The 6,237-nt window shown below is 35.6% G+C and overlaps 1 non-coding gene across 1 annotated transcript; it reads right to left on the bottom strand.

Annotated features, from left to right (window-relative positions):
• Positions 1 to 322: 322 nt before the first annotated feature.
• On the bottom strand, positions 323 to 429 carry LOC136309733 (U6 spliceosomal RNA). Its single transcript, XR_010726384.1, has one exon. It is a non-coding gene; the product is annotated as a U6 spliceosomal RNA (small nuclear RNA).
• Between the last annotated feature and the right edge of the window lie 5,808 nt (positions 430 to 6,237).

The raw sequence follows: 6,237 nt of genomic DNA, 5'->3' as shown, positions 1-6,237 counted from the left end.
TCATCTATTGAAGGGCTTTTTGGTTGTTTCCATGTCTTGGCCACTGTGAACAATGCTGCAATGAACATGGGGCTACATGTGTCTTTACGTAGCAATGTTTTTGAGTTTTGGGGGTATATACCCAGTAGAGGGATTGCTGGGTCGTATGGTAGCTCTATTTTTAATTTTTTGAGGAACCACCATACTTTCTTCTTATAATGGTTGTACTACTTTACATTCCCACCAACAGTGGATGAGGGTTCCTTTTTCTCCACAGCCTCTCCAACATTTGTTATTACCTGTCTTGTTGATAATAGCTAATTTAACACGTGTGAGGTGGTATAAAAATATGGGACAATTCACAAATTTTAGTGTCATCTTTGCACAGAGGCAATGCTAATCTTCTCGGTATTGTTCCAATTTTAGTATATGTGCTGCCGAAGTGAGCACCAAAATAGACTTTAAAACAAAGGCTATACTATGGGATAAAGAAGGTTACTACATAATAATGAAGGGAGCAATCCAACAGAAGGATATAACCATTGTAAATATTTATGTGCCTAATAAAGGAGCACCTAAATATATAAAGAAGATTTTGATGGACATTGAGGGTGAGATCAACAGCAATACTATAATATATAGTTCTGGATTTTAATACCCCACTAACATCAAGAGATATATCCTCCAGATGGAATATTAAAAAAGAAACAGAGTCCTTATATGACACACTAGATCAACTGGATTTAATAAATATCTTCAGAACCTTTTACCCCAAAGCAGCAGAATATACATTCTTTTCAAGTGCTCATGGTACATTCTCTAGGATAGACCACATGTTGGGACACAAAATGAGTTTCAATAAATTTAAGAAGATTGAAATCATATCAAGTGTCTTCTCTGATCACAATAGCATAAAACTAAAAATCAACTCAATTTAAAAACTGAAAAACATTGAAACAATTTGAGGCTAAACAGCATGTTATTAAATAATGAATGGGTTAACAACGAGATCAAAGAAGAAATAAAAAATTTCCTTGAAAGAAATGAAAGTGAACATACAAAAACTCAAAATTTATGGGACACAGCCAAAGCAGTCCTGAGAAAGAAGCTCACAGCATTACAGGCATACCTTAAGAAGCCAGAAAAAACTCAAGTAAACATCTTAACCCTGGATCTAAAAGAACTAGAAAAAAAAAACAATAAATAAAGCTCAGAGGTAATAGAAGGAAGGAAATAATAAAGATCAGAGCAGAAATAAATGACATCGAGGCTAAAAAAAATACAGAAGATCAATGAAACCAAGAGCTGTTTTTTGAAAAGGTAAACAAGATTAATGAACCTTTAACCAGACTCATCAAGAAAAAAAGAGAGAGGGCTCAAATAAATAAAATTAGAAATGAAAGTGGGGAAATAACAACTGACACCACAGAAATACAAAGGATTGTAAGAAAATACTATGAGGATATGTACGCCCCCAAAATTGAATAATCTAGGTGAAATGGATAAATTCCTAGAAATATATAATTTTCCAAAACTCAATCTGGAAAAATCAGAAAACCTAAATAGACCGATTACAACAAACAAAATTGAAACAGTTATCAAAATACTCCCAGCAAACAAAAGTCCTGAACCAGATAGCTTCACAGGTGAATTTACCAAATATATTAAAAAAGAACTAACACCTATCCTTCTCAAGCTATTTCAAAAAATTCAAGAGGAGTGAAGACTTCCAAGCTCCTTTTATGAGACAAGCTCATTCCAAAACCAGGTAAAGACACTACAAAGAAAGAAAACTATAGCTAATATCCCTGATGAACTTAGATGCTAAAATTCTCAACAAAATATTAGCAAACCGTATCCAGCAATACATTGAAAAAAATCATACATCATGATCAAGTGGAAGTTATCCAGGGAAGCAAGGCTGGTACAATATTCACAAATCAATCAATGTAATTTATTACATAAACAAAAGGAAGTATAAGAAATCACATGATAATATCAATAAATGCAGAAAAAGCATTTGATAAAATTCAGCACCCATTTTTGATCAAAACTGTCAGCAAAGTGGGAATACAGGGAACATACATCAACATGATAAAGGCCATCTATGACAAACCCACAGCCAACATCATACTCAGTGAGCAAAAATTAAAAGCAATCCTCTTAAGATCAGGAACAAGGCAGGGGTTCCCCTTTTCACCACTTTCATTCAATATAGTTCTGGAAGTCCTAGCCACAGCAATCAGACAAGAAGAAGAAATAAAAGGCATCCAAATTGGAAAATAAATAAAACTGTCATTATTTGCTGATGACATGATACTGTACATAGAAAACCCTAAAGTCTCAATCAAAAAACTACTAGACCTGATAAATGAATTTGGCAAGGTGGCAGGATATAACAATAATATTCATAAATCGAAGGCATTTTTATACACCAAAAATAAACTGTCTGCAAGAGAGATTAAGGAAGAAATCTCCTTCACTATTGCACTAAAAAAATAAAGTACCAAGAAGTAAATTTAACCAAGGAAGTAAAGAACTTGTACTCAGAAAATGATAAAACATTGATAAAAGAAATCAAGGAAGATACAAACAAGTGGAAGCATATACTGTGTTTGTGGATAGGAAGAATAAACATTATTAAAATGTCTATATTACCCAAAGCAATCTATAAATTTAATGCAATTCCTATTAAAATACCAATGGTATACTTCAAGATATAGAATAAATATTCCACAAATTCATATGAAACAAAAAAAACAACAACAACACAAATAGCCTCAGAACTCTTGAAAATGAAGAATAATGTGGGAGGTGTCACACTTTCTGATATCAAGTTATACTGCAAGGCCATTGTACTCAAAACAGCTTGGTACTGGCTGAAGAACAGGCATATAGATCAATGGAACAGAACAGAGAACCCAGAAATAAACCCATACCTTTATGGACAATTGATATTTGACAAAGGAAGTAATAGCATACAATGGAGTAAAGACAGCCTCTTCAATAAATGGTTTTGGGAAAACTGGACAGGTACATGCGAAAAAATAAAGCTAGACCACCAACTTACACCATTCACAAAAATAAACTCAAAATAAATTAAAAAAAAAGACTTAAATGTAATTCATGAAACCATAAACATCTTGAAAGAAAATATAGGCTGTAATTTTTCCGAAATCTCTCATAGGAATATTTATGCTGATTTATTTCCACGGGCTAGTGAAATAAAGGACAGGATGAACAAATGAGACTATATCAAACTAAACTTTTGCACTGAAAAAGACACCAGTAACAAATTAAAAAGTTTACCTACACAATGGGAGAACATATTTCCTAATACGACTGATAAGGGATTAATAACCAAAATTTATAAAGAACTTCTAAAACTTAACACAAGGAAGGTAAACAATCCAATTTAAAAATAGGCAAAAGATCTGAATAGACACTTCTCCAAAGAAGATATACAAATGGCCAATAGGCATATGAAAAAATGTTCAAAATCACTAAATCACCAGAGAAATGCAAATTAAAACCACAATGAGATACCACCTTACACCTGTCAGAATGGCACACATTAACAAATCAACATACAATAAGTGCTGGCAAGGGTGTGGAGAAAAGGGAACCCTCCTGCACTGCTGGTGGGAATGCAAACTGGTGTAGCCACTGTGGAGAACTGTATAGGGTTTCCTCAAAAATTTAAAAATGGAACTGCCTTTTGACCCAGCTATCCCACTTTTAGGAATATATCCTAAGAATATCAAATCACTGATTCAAAAGAAAATATTGGACCCCCATATTTATTGCAGCATTGTTTACAATAGCCAAGATCTGGAAACATCCAAAGTGTCTGTCAGTGGACGAGTGGATTAAAAAGCAGTGGTACATATATACAATGGAATACTATGCAGCTATGAAAAAGAAGGAAATCTTATCTCCTGTGACATCATGGATAGACTTGGAGAATGTTATGCTAAGTGAAATAAGGCAGGCAGAGAAAGAAAAGTATCATATGATCTCACATATACCTGTATGTGGAATCTAATGAAGAAAGTGAACTGAGGAATGTAATAGAGGCAGAGGCAAGGTCACAGGGACCAGAGGGACAGCAGTTAAAGGGAAAGAGAATGAGGAGGTGGGATCAGAGAAAGTAAAAAGATTTGTGAAACTATATATACATAACACAGAGATATAGGTAACAGGACAGCAAATCCTAGAGGGAAAAGGGGAGGGAGTTAGGGGGAGGGGCAAAGGGGGTATAAAAAGGGATACAGGGGTGGGGGGTGAGGAAGTTATATTTAATGGAAAACTTCAATCCATGTAAACACAATAAATTAAAAATTAATAAAGATTTTTAAAAAGTTTTTAAAAAGTAGAAATTAGATGTCAGGGAAAATTGTCAACTGTATATGTGGTAAAAAATGAGAAAGTTTAATTTATCATTAATGTGCTGGGCTTCATTTATGTATATTATCACAGTAATTAATTTTCTCTGCTGCACCATGGGACAGTGTAGAAACCAAAAACCAATTTCCTTTCTTGACATTCCATCACATGTCAATGAGTACAGTTGGTCTCATATTATATTTAAAAATATATTAGAGATCATTTCCTTCCATGGGCAACAAAAATTTTAGGAAAGATTATACAAAGAAGCTCTACTACAAAAATCTATAGAGATATTGTACAATTAATGTTTGGGAACAGTATTGAAAAATCTAAGTAACTAAAAAATAAATGTTGTAAACTCCAATGGTCATATTTAAGATTTTAAAATAATGGCTAAATAAGCCCTGGCCGGTTGGCTCAGTGGTAGAGCGTCGGCCTAGCGTACGGAGGACCCAGGTTCGATTCCCGGCCAGGGCACACAGGAGAAGCGCCCATTTGCTTCTCCACCCCTCCGCTGCGCTTTCCTCTCTGTCTCTCTCTTCCCCTCCCGCAGCCAAGGCTCCATTGGAGCAAAGATGGCCCGGGCGCTGGGGATGGCTCTGTGGCCTCTGCCTCAGGCGCTAGAGTGACTCTGGTCGCAACATGGCGACGCCCAGGATGGGCAGAGCAACGCCCCCCTGGTGGGCAGAACATCGCCCCTGGTGGGCGTGCCGGGTGGATCCCGGTCGGGCACATGCAGGAGTCTGTCTGTCTCTCCCTGTTTCCAGCTTCAGAAAAATGGAAAAAAAAAATAATAATAATAATAATAATAATGGCTAAATAAAAATATGCTAAATTAGTCTTCCCACAATTTACATGTATAAGGCTTGAAAATTCAGTGTGTTTTCAAATAATGTAAAACACATGATTCTGTTTCTATGTAAAATGAATTAAGGTCTAGTCTCAGAGAAACTCAGATAATAGCTTATGTGGCAGGAGACTTAAAAATCATGTAGAATTCAGGAGAATTCTTCACTGTGCAGGCTTATCCCATCATTCTCAGGATAGTCACTAAATTCTAGCAGAAGTTCAAAATCATTTCAGGAAACAGAAATATACTCCATTCATCTTCACCCCATTCTCCCTTCTAGGAGGTGCAGATCTCCATTGAAAACCACTGTCTTAGAAAGAACACCCTTGTATTTGAGACTTTCCATACACATGCACTAATCCAGCAGCATGACTTGACCATAGGGTACTGCTTGGAATGGGACTGAGTGCACATTTTCTACCTGGTTTTAATGGTGTGGTGCCAACCTTTGTGCCCCAGTTCTGACAGTCCCTAGACACTTTAAATGCTTGCTGGACACTCTAGTTTGTGGCTTTGAAATAATCTTTTTCCAAGTAGAAGCCATAGGCTAGGCTTCATCTACACTACTTATCAAAACAAAACAAAAATCCACAATAAATGAATATACACTGCATAACTCCTATTCCATTTTAAATTACACATATGGTTTTCCTTTTCACTGAGCTCTTGTATAAAGGGAAACCACAATTTTTTGTTTATCTTTTAGAGTTTTAATGAGATATAAAGGCTTCTATTATCTATTCTTAGCTCCAAAAACTCACATCAAAATCAATCTGTCATTGGCCCTGGCCAGGTAGCTCAGTTGCATCCCAATACACCAAGGTGGCAGGCTTGATCCCTGGTCAGGGCACATCCAAGAATCAATCAGTGAGTGCATAAATAAGTGGAACAACACATTGATATTTCTCTCTCTTCCTTCCTCTCTCTCTCTACAATCAATTATAATAACTGATCAAAATAAAAGTATTTAAATCAGTCTGTCATTTGATAACAATCAATAGTTTAAATTAACAAATGCT

The sequence above is a fragment of the Saccopteryx bilineata genome, chromosome 6 (assembly GCF_036850765.1).
Source record: "Saccopteryx bilineata isolate mSacBil1 chromosome 6, mSacBil1_pri_phased_curated, whole genome shotgun sequence".
In the NCBI taxonomy this organism is placed as follows: Eukaryota; Metazoa; Chordata; class Mammalia; order Chiroptera; family Emballonuridae; genus Saccopteryx; species Saccopteryx bilineata.
Note: the sequence above shows the minus strand (reverse complement) of the source record. Positions and strands in the feature narration are given on the sequence as shown.